Genomic DNA, 13,146 nt, shown 5'->3' with positions numbered 1-13,146 from the left:
ACACTTATATCTCTTTTCGAGCTCTGTTAAAAACGAAAAAGGAACCCCCTTGGAGTCCTCTTTAAGCTCTTTTCAGACTCTCTAAACATGAAAAGATTGTCGAGCGCTTGTCCTTTCTAGCTCGTTAATGGATTGGAAACGATATCTCTCTTGTATTATTTTATGCTTTTTTGGGCTTGAGAGATTAATTTATGAAAAAGAACTTGTGGATTTTTCTTTTTGTCCCTTTTCAAACTCTCTAAACATGAAAAGGACCAAGTTATCTTTGTCATTAAACTCGTTAAAATATCAAATAGCGACAAGCTTGTCCATCTAGACAAAACCGAGTTTCACCTTCGCTAGACTCGTTAAAACATCAAATAGCGATGCATTCACCCGAAGGGTGGAATTATACAACAAGAATATGTTATCCTCCTCAAGATTGATAAAAATAAAGAGGTACTGGTCAACAATGACTGTGGAAAATGGGAAAAAAGGGGAAAAAACACTTTATGGTAGCAGGTCGCTCTTGAACATGACACTTTCACTCCATCACCGTGACTATTTGGGTTGGGTTATTAGTTTGATAGTTATCACATTGTTGGTCTATCATACCATCGATAACTTTGTTTTGGGTCAATGCTACCAATTCATTTCAGTGTTGCCAACATGTTCAAGAGAAGTCACTCATTCCAAATTCATCCTTTACAATACCATGAGCCTTCATTTTCATGACCATCATTCCTGAACCTTGTGTCGGAAGTCAAATTCCATCTCCAAAATCACTACACTCATTTCGTGTCGTTGATGTGGGATACATCAAGGCCCTCCTGGGACAAGTCGCTTGTCATCGACATCAGCACATTATCCAAGAAGTTGACTTAGAAACACCCTTCCAGTACCTTGAGGCTTTCATGCATCAATGGCAGGTTTCTCGCTTCCGGCAATAGGCTAACATCAATGGCCTTCAACCGAAAGACTTTTTATGGTGTTCAACATCAAATCATCTATTCACACCATGCAAAATGTACTGCAATACCTTGAGGATCATTATCATTATCGATGATTTCTCTCGCATTTGTTAACAACTTACATCATTGGTTGGTAATCAGATGGTGTCCTCCCATGTTCGACTTCAGATCACATATTCACATGGTTAGAATCGTACTTGAGTGAATGATTGAACGAGATAGAAGACCCCGGATCTAGTTTCATCGATTCGAGCTGCAACTTCAGGAGTACTAAATCATATGTACAATGGATTTACATTGATAGTCATTCCAATCATGGGCCTATATTTGTAAACGACTGTTAATGTACATGTAATGAAAGTTTATAAGCTGAGCATGGGTATGCCTTCCCTCAACAATTCATGTAAAATAAAATATCATGATATATGTATTGTAATTTATGCAAGTCACCTTCCACTTCGATACGTCCTCATCACATCGTAAAGAATTTCATTCGACATTGGCATTTTTCCGACTTCATGCTTTAGGGGGCAGATGTTACATATCTATTTGGGCACATAAATCCCATCATCCACATCAGTGTTTTAGGGCTCATCAAACCCTAATTTCAGTTTCTACATGCCCTAAACAAGTCACCCCTTTGAATGCCTCCTTCCGAGACATTTTCATGACTTGAAGACATCCACAAATAGCCTCTAGAGGGACTAGCACAGGTAGCCCATGTAAGGATGCACTGCAGAGTGGTTAAGTCCATGCAAGGGTGCTCTGCAGAGCACTTAGGCTTCCTTTCACTTGCGTTGGGTGAGTTTGAGCAAAATTCACATAGGGTTTGGGAAATATTCTTATCTTTTGGAGTCATCTAGAAGGTTCCCTCACTTATCAACTCCTATGAGCTTGAAAATGGATGAGGAATGAGTTAAGATGCATTCTATCCTCTCATCTCTTCCTCCATGGAACTAATTCTAAGTATGGAAGGCCATTCTATCCTCTCATCTTCCTATAAATTGACCACTCATCTAAGTGATGAGGGTTGGATTATGTTGAATTGTAAGGAGATAATGTTTCTATGAGATTTGGCTTTGAAGCGAGTATTGTAATGCTACAAGTTTGTCATGCTTTTGATGTGATGTGGATGGGATCCAAGAAGGAGGAATGGCTTTGAATGAGACACAAATGGTTGTAATTCCTTCTTCTATTGAATAAAGTGTTTGAACCTTTCTCCCATATGTTTGCATTTTTTTATAATGCTTATATGTGTGAAATGTATCTAATTCCATTCACTTATATTCAATAGATCTTTCGCTTTGATCGATTCTTTGTTTTGTGTTGTGTTTACGGGTACTTCTCAAGCGTATTAAGTACGGGAAGGAGCGACAAGATCGATACAAGGGAGATGAAAGGAAAGAGGAACTACAAGTAGGTCTTCTCATCATCTCATCTTATCTATTGCTTATAGGAAAAGACTAAAACACTTTAAATTGTTGTTCTAGATATTGCTACTTATCTAGGGAATTAGTATTTATCCGTAGATACCAAATTCTCCAAAACAAGGTTATCTAGGGAACACTAGAGTTGCAGCGACTAGAGGAACTCCTTAATTGAACCAATTCAATACATATATTACAGCTGTTACTCAAAATCTTCAAGAACTCCACCAGGTAAACAGTGGAAGAGATAAGTTATGGTGCACGAACTGTAGTAAAAAAAGGACACCATGTGAATAAATTCTACCTACTCCATGGAGGAGCTTCATAGAGGCCGCCTGTGGGTCATTTTCAAGGGAGACCTTTTGGAGGAGTTGCGCAAGTAGCTTCTACGACACATTTGAATGGGCTACTCAACTAAGGAGGGGCATGAGATGTGTGGAAGGGGCCTAATCAGAAGGGGTGTTCAGATAAGTTAAATTCATCTTAGTTTCTCCTCAAGCCAAGCTGTTTGGAATCTATTTACAAGTAGTCCCACTTGTGTTGTTCTTGTTGTTGTACCACTAAGATTCAACTGGAGATGTACCCAAGTTAATTTGGGGACCTCTGAATTATTAGCTATTGATAATATTCATATAGATGCAACTTTGGTAACATCAATAGATTCTAAAGTTAGTTTATAGTGCCGTCAACCTCAAAAATATTTTTGAATTATCCTTAAATCCAGCTAGAAAATAACTTAAACAATCCCTCTTCCTTGCCTACCTAATGATATTTTTTGGCAAATATTAGGCAGGTCTGCCCAAAACAAGGGCCAAGATCTTTGTCATACATTCCTACTAAGAATGCTATCTTAATTTGTTCAAATATTGATGGTGATGCTTATGAACTTTATGTTGCTCCAAAGGATAATCATGGTAGGAGTAATACAATACAGGAGGCAAAGAAGGGATTAGGAGGATATTTTGTCTTTGTGGCTCGCAATAGATTTGTTTGAAAGAACCTCACTAAAATATCATTGAAGCAATGTTTCCTCGCCATGCAACAAATAACCTAAAAATAAAAGAATTTCATCATCAACTGAACCACAAAAAAATGGAGTAATTATCATCAAATTAAAGGGCTCACATTAGAGAAAGTTTTTTAATTTTAAGTACATTTTAAACGGACCCCATTAGAGGATTTTTTTTTTAATTTCAAGGAAATTTTAAAAGAGAGGAATGAAAAGATAAATAAACAAAGATTTGCTAAATCAACCTTGTGCTTCAATTTCAAGGGAAATTTAAAAGATAGGAAACAATGTTAAAGTGTATTTTCCAAACCAACCTTGTTATAGAACCATTCAGTGAATGAAGGCTCTCTACATGAGGGGACCACAAGAATAAGTCCAGCAACTTGCTTCCTATATTTTATCTATCTGCAATAGAAGATGATATTTTGCTTTACATCTAGATGCGGTGAAAAATACAGTGAAAAGAACAGAGAAATGGAGTTTAGACAAAACACTGATCTATAGTCTCTGTCCTGGATGAAAAAAAGTGTCGAAGATATACATCCTTGATCTTAACCAAATTTTAATGGAAGATCATAAGTCAGTCTAACTTGAAAAGAAGCGCATCAGAGGTGAACTGGACTGTGATAACTTTGAGAAAAAATAGGTTGATCTGTATCTATAATACAACAATTAAAATTGTTTTTAGGAAATAGCCAAAGTGATCCAAAACTTCAGCCACCTGCTCTTCCAGATCATCCACTGTAGGCACCAAAAGTTTTGATAAAATAGATGGAGCTCCAAACTCCTAACTACAAGGATACTCAAAACTATAAGTAACTGCAAGGATACTTAAAACTATAAGTAAAATGAAAGGGCAGAAAATTATGTAAGATGAGTGACCGAGACATCTAAAACATCAACTTAGCTTAGACATATACACAAAATATGATGTAGAGTGCATATATGAATAACTTCGAATTCTAATCAGAAGAAAGCGCCAATATAGACCTCATGTCCATATGCATCTATGTGATACACACAGAAGTTATGGAACAGTAATGAAAAAGCTTACTCGAAAAAGAGAAACCTTTGAAAACATCACATATCTCTTGCGCGATTCTTATTAAATGAATTTATAAGTTAGTGAAAAGAGGGAAACATATATGTTCCATTGACAGGCATGAAAATATAAGCAAAGATCACTTACAATTCAAGACCACATCTAAATAATTTATGAGACCCGGTTTCCCCAGATCTCCGAATACAAAGACTAACAAGACCCCATAACTGGTATCAACAACTTCCTCCTAAAACCAAAATGTACCAAGACATGTCCATAATAAACAAGAAATGTGCAAACGAGAAATGTGGCATTGCTCTCCCCTCTGAATGGCGAGTCACTTGTGCTTTTCACTTCACTGAAGAATATGTATTCAATAATATTGGAAGATGATAAGAGCGTGTGCAACTTCATTTTCATTTGCAGTAAACTGAAATTTTTTAGAAATCCCAATCCTACTTAGCTTCATGACTACAAAAATCTTTTCTGCTTCAAAATGTTCTCTAATTCTACAATTACTCCTCCCGAATTGTAAAAGAAGAGGAAATTTTGAGGAATTGGAGCTTTTAAAGACATAAATAAATGTAGTAGGATTGGGATTTATGAGCATTCTCAGTTTATGGCAAATGCAATTGAAGTTGCAGCCACATTTATCCTCTTCAAGCATTATTGGATACCCTTTCTTCCGTGGAGCAAAGCGCAAGTGATCCACCATTCAGAGAAGGGAGAGCAGTGCTTTAGGTTGGTGGTTAAATAATGCGTCCCAATAATTAAATGGTGGATTATTTGATACTAAGGTTTAATGGAGTCTGTCTCATAAAAAAAATTCACCCCAAAAAAAGATAAATATCCTTCTTTAAAAAAAATAGTTCCATATGCATTTTTCTAATGTCCCACATTATTTAGAACATATCCACTGAAAACATCTATTAACTTTAGAGATTAAAGGGACCAGCCCACACTATACCACAATGAAAGAATTTTTGAAAAATACATCTAACTACATAATTAGACAGAAAAATTACATCTAACTACATAATCAAACATAGACAAAATGCATCTAACTACATAATCAAATGTACACAAAATGTATTTAAGCTGGTTTAATTTCCCTCTTTAAATAGGCTACATTCTGCATTAATATTATGGGTCAATACCAAGGTTTCTCAATAGCACCCGTCAATCCATGGGTCTTTTTTATTTTTATTATTATTTTTTATTTATAGGGTTATATTTACTTATTTATTTATTTATTTTGACTCAGCGAAAATGTTTGCATCCCATTACATTACATGAACATTTTTTATTTAATTCTAGGGTAGTTTAATTTCTCATTTTAAATAGGCTATATTCCACATGAATACCTTGAGTGAATACAATGGATTCTCAATATAATAAATCAATACTATGGCCCATTTTTATTTTTATTTTTTATATTTTATGTAATTTGACATTGTCAAAATATTAAACATTACATTACAACATGGTTACCGTACTAGGTTGGAGAGTGAGGCAAATATATATATATATATATATATATATATATATATATATATATATATATATATATATATATATATATATATATATATTTAGTTATTTCTTTTTCCATGATTTGTTTTTCCAATCCATACTTAAAATATTTTATTTATTGTGTAAATTGTTTATATTAAAATATTTTTTAAATTACTATTATATTTTAAGATATAGTAGTAATAATTATTTTTCATATTGAAAAACAGAAATCATAAATTTATTAGATTGAAATTCTCCTTTTATATATTTACATTTTTTTTATTAATATATATTTTTAAAGTGTTATATATCAATTCCAAATCAAGTATTGAAGAAATTAAAAATTTCTTTCATACCTTAAATTACAAAATGGAATAAGAAATATCTCTTTCTATATGTATATTAATTTATTTTATTTTTACTTTTTAATTCATTATTTTGTTTTTCAAATGATAAATATCAAATCCAAATAATTAAATAAATTAAATATCAATTAAACTTGTCCTGACGATGAACCACACTGGTTGGTTCGAAACGCGTCGACAGAAATTTCTCAATGTGATTTTCGCCGAAGAATTCTTCAAAAAATTAAATATCTTCTTTATAATAAACTTTAGTAAAAATATCTATATTTTTTAATCTCAAATATTTTATTTTCCTTTATGTAAAATTGATATATACCCTAGATAGGGGTGGCTCAGAATGGTACAAGGGATCTAAATTTTATCTAATACTTGATGGTTTTTGGATGGATTTTGATACTCATGGTCTTTTGGTTCTTAGTCTTTTTCCATTTATAGATGGTTATGTATGATTTTTTTTTAAACTACTTACTCGCCAACAAATATGGTAAGATTAAGGGAGATAGAATTTTGGAAATCCATGGACAAAGATGTAAACATTCTGCACAAATAGAAAAAATTGACACACACACACACTTTAAACACTACTTGATAAGTGAATAAAGAATGAATTATACATCCTAATTTTTTTTTGTTATTAATAATTTTTAATTAGTTAACATATGTATTACTTTATTATTTTCATAATGTTGAGAGACACATTTTCCATACTTTACTAGTTTTTTAATTTAATCAACATCATCATTACTATTATTATTATTATTTATTTTTGATGTAACGCCTCATCTTTAATGCTTCACTACAACACCCCCATAGTATATTATGTATAATTAAAAGATAAAAAAGTATCTTTCATGAACCAAAAAGATATAAATGGTAGGAACGATAAGTGGGTCAATAGATTATAGACATATAATTTTGACATGATATATGAAGGATAACAAGAGTTTAGTTGTTGGTGCACTTTTCAAGAGGCCTCACATATGTTTGTTGGTGGAGATTTATACTAATTCGAGGGAGTTAATTGTTCTAGAATATGCCAAAAATTCATGGGCAATAGAATTTATGGAAGGAACAATTCATGATGGAAGGTATACAATGGTAAATGTGTTAATCATGTATAAGGGAAGAATTTATTTAGTTCCTTCTTCACAACTTAATGTAAAGATATTAAGGGCAGTTTGCAATGCACTTATAGCTAGTCACCTGAGTTTCTTTAAAACCTACAGGTACATCTAGGACAAATTGTAATGTAAAGGACTTAAGAATGAAGTCCATAAGTATATTCTAGACTTTTATATTTGTGAGTTGTTCTCACTTACAGCAAAATTGTTCGAATGGTGCCAAATGATGTCAAAAGAGTGCAAAAGAGAAAAGAATTTTGCGTTCATCGTCCAAGTGATAGAAGGAATCAAACCCTATCAGACCCTCTCCATTGGAAATTTCTCTCAACAAGCTTTCCAACGATATGTGGAAGTCCAAACATGAACTCGTGGATCAAAAGATATTGTCTGCCAAAGTTTCAAGGGTTTGAGGCCTTGGGAAAGAAGGAATATAAGAGATCACAATATGAGAGGTCCATAATATCGGGGATCACAGGATCGAAGGTCCATAATATGAGAGATCGTAATATTGGAGGTCCATAATATTGCAGATCACAACATCAAAGCATCAACACATTGACACATCGACGTATCACATAATCGAAACTTTTTAAAGTGAGAACCTTTAAAAAATTACGATATCATAAAGTGTCGATAGTATTAGAAAGTGTGAGGGAATGTCGATAAAGGATTAATGAATGATTTAATTGCAAAACAAAAATTTGATGGGCCCTTTTCTCTCATCTCTAGCAGGGCACATGGCAGCATACGATTGGCTCTCATAAACACACTTGACAAAATATGATTGGTACTGATAATTCTACAGTGGCATCTGAAATCATCATGATGTGGTGATATAACAGGCCACATGGGAGGTAATTTTTGAATTTTGAGGGGCTTAAGGAGAAAACTATGGATGACACATGTCACCACTCACGAGGTGCCACGTGGAGTGATGACATCATATCAAAGGTTGGCATATTGGAGGTTGAGGATGTTAAAACTTTAGGACAGTTGGTGTTTGAAAATATTCCGATGAGAGGGGCTTAGATAATGTAATACAAATATTTGAAAGGTGGATGAGTTGGAAGTTGTGATTCCGGAACACCACTAAGGCCACCACGGTTGAGCGCTCCTAGCTCTAGAAAGTGGGGAATTCAAGAGGTTAAGAGGAAAGTGAAATGTGAATCAGCTGAGTAGCTCAAGAAGAACATCATGACAAAGGCATGTCCCTATCAGAGGCCATCACAGTAATTGACATGGAGATATTTTTCTGTGGCCATCACTTTGTTTTCCCATGTTTTTCTATTTTGTAATTTGTTACATTTTCAAGAAAATAATCGAATCCTTTGTAATGATTTGGGTAACAAAACCTTCACATTCCAAGATAGCTAGTCGATCAGATAGTTGGAGCTCGGCTGAGATAGTTTGTAACTATTTTTCAATCTCTCCCTCTCATTATAAAAATAGGGAAGAAACACTTAACACATGTTCCCAGATTATGCATTATAGATTCCCGAATCGTGCTTTTGCAAGTTTTGAGCTCTTCTTGTAGAGAGAGTGGTTCCACTTTGGTTCAATTTGCTTGTTCATGAGGTGCTCGGGCATATACAATTGTTAAATGTGATGGTCTGGTGATTTGGACTCCATATTCAAAGATTAATGAAGTAGTTTTATTGATTCCAATTAGAGCAATGCGTAGTATGTTTTCCCCTTTGTATATCATTTCTTGTATGTCTTTCCTCCTCTCAAATTTTGTTATGAAGCTGACGCTTTCACTCTCTCATGGTTGTATGTATGTTGCTAAGTAGTGAGAAGTACCTGTGAAAACACATATTTACTTGTGTTATTTGATATCCTGTAGTAGTCCTATAAACAAAGATTTAATTGTGTTATTTGGTAGCCTACAGTACGTGTATGTAAACACATATTTACTTATGCTAATTGGTGAAAAATGTATCCATGAGGCACAAAGCTTGAGACCTTAATTCGTGCTCCACTTTTTCTGCATTTTCGCCTCCCCATTCTTCCATATTTCCATTGGAGATTGTTGCTTAGGATTGTGTGTTATGTCCGGCCCTCTACATTGATTTCCCTCCTTTCCTTCCTCCTGTTCATAAAATTCCAATAACAATTTTAAACTGTGTATTATTGTGTGTTGGCCACCAAAACCAACACATTTCTCTTTGAGATAAGCCATATTTACATATGGGTATTTAGATATGTGTGTCTCCTTGAGTCAACCTTGGTGAAGGACTATTGAACTAATCTCTTACTTATCTCTTTTAAAATTATGTGGCATATGGAGTGTAGTAGGAAGCCCTTATATAATCTTCAAAAGAAATCCTCCAGGATGCCCTAGCCATTGACCCTTTTATTTCAACCCGGGGGTGTATCTTGGAGGCTTCCATATCTTCTAAAGCAATTTTGTGACAGGAGATAGAAAAAAATACAACATCTTTCTCACGTCATTTCCAGGGAATGAATCACAATACGTTTCCCTGGGTATGAAAATTTTTACATTCCCTCTGTAGGGTGAGAAAGGGAAGTGTGGGTTGGAGATCTCTCAACTTGGCGACTCCATTGTTTGAATCTTATTGTAAACATCCTAACAAATCCACTGTTTGAATCTTGTTTTAAACATCATGAAGAATTCACTCTTTATATATTTATTTGGTCATTCTTGGTTTCAAGGAGTGTCATACGCACTTTGATGCTAAACAACCGAAAATTTCCCCTACCTTTGAACTTGAGATCACTCACCTAAAGGGGTTTTGAAAATGACCCTTCCTTTTTTCTGGGCCAACAAACTTTCCCCACTAGGTTTTTTTTCTGTTACTGGTTATCCCCATCATGTTCCTCCATATCATGAATGGTCTACATCTTTTCCTAGATTCAGTGGAAGAAAAGATAGATAACCAAACCACCATCTCAAGGAATTTCATGAATGCATGGAACAACAAGGTATTGTTATTGAAGATGTGAAAATGAAATTCTTAATGTATTCTTTAGATGAAGATGCTAGAGCTTGGTACAAAACAATACTTCATGGAAACATATCTTCCTTAAAGAGCTTTCACATAGAATTTAATCAATTCTACAAAATATTATATCCACCGAGTGCTCTGTTTCAAGATTGTTGTGCACATTTTAATGTTGAAAATGTTTATGAGGTTAATGATCCTATTGAAGATGTTTGTGGGGCTCGACTCCAAGAAGACATATACTGGCATCAAGAAGCATCACCCAACGATCAAGAAAGGGAAGAATGAGACATCATCGAGCTACAAACAAGCCCTCATAGATATTATTCTGCCAAATTTTATGATTCTCCTTCTTATGATTTGTATGAATCTAATGTGATGTTGAGCAATGTAGGACTACAATAGTCCCAGTCATGGGAAGATGCACAAAAATAGGAGGCCCATGAGGAGGTTAACAAAGAGGCTCCAATTTACGATTCACATCCTTCAAATGGAGAACAAGTTCAAGAAGCTAGTATGATTTAGTTGATTCAAAGGAGGATGAGATTGTTGCATACTTTCAAAGAGATTTTCTTACTAGCAAGTGGGGAGAATACTTCCAGCAACAAATTGTTCAAGAAAAGCCCAAAGTTGAAGAACCAAGTAGGGTTTGTGGTTGTCTTTTGCAAAAAGATTCATTCCTAGAAATTGTTCGAGAAAGAGAGATGGCTGTAAATTTCTCTCGTCAGTTTTATGATCCAGTAGATGGCTATATGGCATCTTTCTTTGGTTTAGCAACTGATCTAGATTATGCAGTGAGTATTAAATGTTTTACGTCAAGATTTCAAATGGTTAATTCCTATTTTAATTGCTAATTTTGTAGAGAGCGATGACATAAGGTCTATTACTCAGATATTAGGCTAGATGATGGGTTAGTATCATTCGATGATTTACCTCACTTGGGTGAATTGAGCCCTATGCATACATAGGATTTTTATATAAATAATCTCACTAGGTGAGCATTTAATTTCCAGTTGTTAGAATTTCTAGTTCTACATTTCAGTTTTTATGAGGAAGGGACTCCCAACAGTTAAAGTTCCAGGGAGGTTTTCTGGTTTTACAGGTTCAATATATTTTGGACTCCATGCCCAATGGTGAAGGCTACTAGTCTACATGTTCTCAACACCTTTCCAGCAAGGAACTGTCCCCAATTGGATCTAATGTTGTCACTTACTGCGAAATTGTTTGAATGGTGCGAAATGATGTCAAAAGAGTGAAAAGGAGAAGAGAATTTTGAAGTCATATTCCAAGCTGCATAATGACTCAAGGCCTATGAGACCCTCTCCATTGGAAAGTTCTCTGAACAACCTTTTCAACGATATGTGGAAGTCCAAAAATGAACTCCGGGATAAAAGGATATGGTTTGTCGAAGTTTCAAGGGTTTGAAGCCTTAGGAAAGAAGGCATATCAGAGATCACAATATCGGAGGTCCAAAATATCAAAGATCACAATATCAGATGTCCAGAATATTGGATATCAGAATATCGGAGGTCTAGAATATCGAATATCGCAATGTCGAAGGTCTAGCACATCGCATATCGCAATATCAGAGATCGCAATATCGAAGGTTCATAATATTGAAGATCGCAACATCGGAGCATTGAGACATTGACATATCACAGAATTGGAACTTCTCAAAGTGAGAACCTTTAAAAATTTGTGATATCATAAAGTGTCGATAGTATCAGAAAGCGTCAAGGAATTCCGATAAAGCTACAATGGCATTTGATGTCATCATGATGTGGCGGTACTACAGGACACGTGGCAAGACGTTTTGGCATTTTGAGGGGCCTAAGGGGACAAATCTATATGACACGTGTCACCACTCATGAGGTGCCATGTAGAGTGATGATGTCATATTAGAGGTGGGCATATTGGAGGTTGAGGATGTCGTAACTTTAGAACAGTTGGTGTTTGAAAAGATTCCGATGAGAGAGGCTCTAATAGTGTAATAGAAAGAGTTAAAATGTGGATGAGTTGGCAGTTGTGATTCTGGAACACCACTAAGGCCACCACGGTTGATCACTCCCAACTCTAGAAAGTGGTGAATTGAAGCAATTAAGAGGAGCACAACACACAAATCAGTCGAGTAGCTGAAGAAGAACATCATGGAAAATATGTTTCCTAATCAGAGGCCATCACAAGAATTGACATGGAGATATTTTTCTCTACCCACCATTATGTTTTCCCATGTATTGTTATTTTGTAATTTGTTGCATTTTCAAGAAAGGAATCAAATCCTTTCTAATGATTTTTGTAGCAAAACCTTCCCACACTGAGAGAGCTAGTCGATCAGCTAGTTGGAGTTCAATTGAGATATTTTTTAATTGTTTTTCAAGCTCTCCCTCTCCTTATAAAAAGAGGGGAGAAACACTTAACACAAGTTCCCACATTCTGCATTCAGGAGGCCCAAATTCTTCTTTTCCAAGTTCTAAGCTTTGTTTTTCGAGAGAGTGGTTGCACTTTGGTTCAATTGTCCTGTTCATGAGGTTCTCGGGCATATACAATTGTTAAATGTGATGGACTGGTGATTTGGACTCCATATTCAAATATTAATGAAGCAGGTTTGTTGATTCCAATCAGAGAAATACGCAGTAGGTTTTCCCATTTTTATATCATTTCATGTATGCCTTTCCTCCTCTCAAATTGTGTAATGATGCTACCAGTTTCACTCTCTCGTTGTATGTATGCTGCTAAGTAGTGAGGAGTACATGT

The 13,146-nt window shown here is 34.9% G+C and overlaps 1 long non-coding RNA gene across 2 annotated transcripts in view; it reads right to left on the bottom strand.

Moving 5' to 3' along the window:
• Positions 1-3,740, bottom strand: part of LOC149212207 (uncharacterized) — a 335,338-nt gene extending 331,598 nt beyond the window's left edge. For both annotated transcript variants that reach the window (XR_016250220.1, XR_016250219.1), the window contains exon 1: positions 3,701-3,740. This is a non-coding gene — a long non-coding RNA (uncharacterized LOC149212207). The remainder of the gene's footprint in view (positions 1-3,700) is intronic.
• Between the last annotated feature and the right edge of the window lie 9,406 nt (positions 3,741-13,146).

This window comes from Pinus tabuliformis, chromosome 1_1 (assembly GCF_031772625.1).
Source record: "Pinus tabuliformis cultivar Carrire ecotype Pingquan chromosome 1_1, CPIR1, whole genome shotgun sequence".
Taxonomy (NCBI): Eukaryota; Viridiplantae; Streptophyta; class Pinopsida; order Pinales; family Pinaceae; genus Pinus; species Pinus tabuliformis.
This window is presented reverse-complemented; position numbering and strand designations above follow the sequence as displayed.